Source organism: Bison bison, unplaced genomic scaffold (assembly GCF_000754665.1).
Source record: "Bison bison bison isolate TAMUID 2011002044 unplaced genomic scaffold, Bison_UMD1.0 scf7180017864476, whole genome shotgun sequence".
NCBI classification, from domain to species: domain Eukaryota; kingdom Metazoa; phylum Chordata; class Mammalia; order Artiodactyla; family Bovidae; genus Bison; species Bison bison.
The window spans coordinates 1,973,022-1,973,660 of record NW_011495037.1 but is presented as its reverse complement, the minus strand read 5'-3'; the positions used below and the strand labels follow the sequence as shown (position 1 = coordinate 1,973,660).

Sequence of the window (639 nt, the reverse complement as noted above, 5' to 3'; positions counted from 1 at the left end):
CCCGGCCCCATCCACTTGTTACTTTTCTTTTCTTTTTGGTTCTTTCTTTTCTTTTTATTCTGTTAAGTCTCAGTTCTGAAGGGGAAAACCTCAGTTGGCCTCTGCCCCACTTCCCCGGCCAGGGGCTCCTCCCCCTCAGCACTCCTTCATGCCCTCCTTCATCCAGGGTATCCCGCCTCCATCACCTCACTCCCAAGTTGCTTGAAAAGAAGAAGACAGCTTCTCTCCAACAGGAGGTGTTAAGCCCAAGGCGGGAGGCACTGGAGGCCCCCTCCGGAAGCCTGAAGTCTGTGCTGGTGTGGTGATGCCCATACATTCCTTCATGCGCCCCACTGCCAGGAGGACCACTGTCCCCAGCCAGCCAAAGTAATGACACATTCCAGCCCTGCCCAGCATGCTGACCTTTGGCCTCTAAATCCCCGTGGGCCTCCAGGTCAGGGCAGGGGTTGAGTGGCCTGGCTCTGAGAAAGGGAGTCAGGGTAAGTCTGGCCTGTCAGGGCCTAGCCTGAGGCTGGCCTGCTCTGTTGTGGCCAGGCCCGGGGCTGGGCAGGAGGCTGGGGCTCTCCTTCCTGCCTCCCTCTAAAGACACCCAGTCCAGGAGCACCCCTCTACCACCCCCACCCGAAGAGGCAAAGCCCC

General features: G+C 59.0%; 1 protein-coding gene across 1 annotated transcript in view; it reads left to right on the top strand.

Annotated features, from left to right (window-relative positions):
- Positions 1-639, top strand: part of CPLX2 (complexin 2) — a 6,684-nt gene that overhangs the window by 1,242 nt on the left and 4,803 nt on the right. The gene's annotated exons all lie outside the window — the stretch shown is intronic.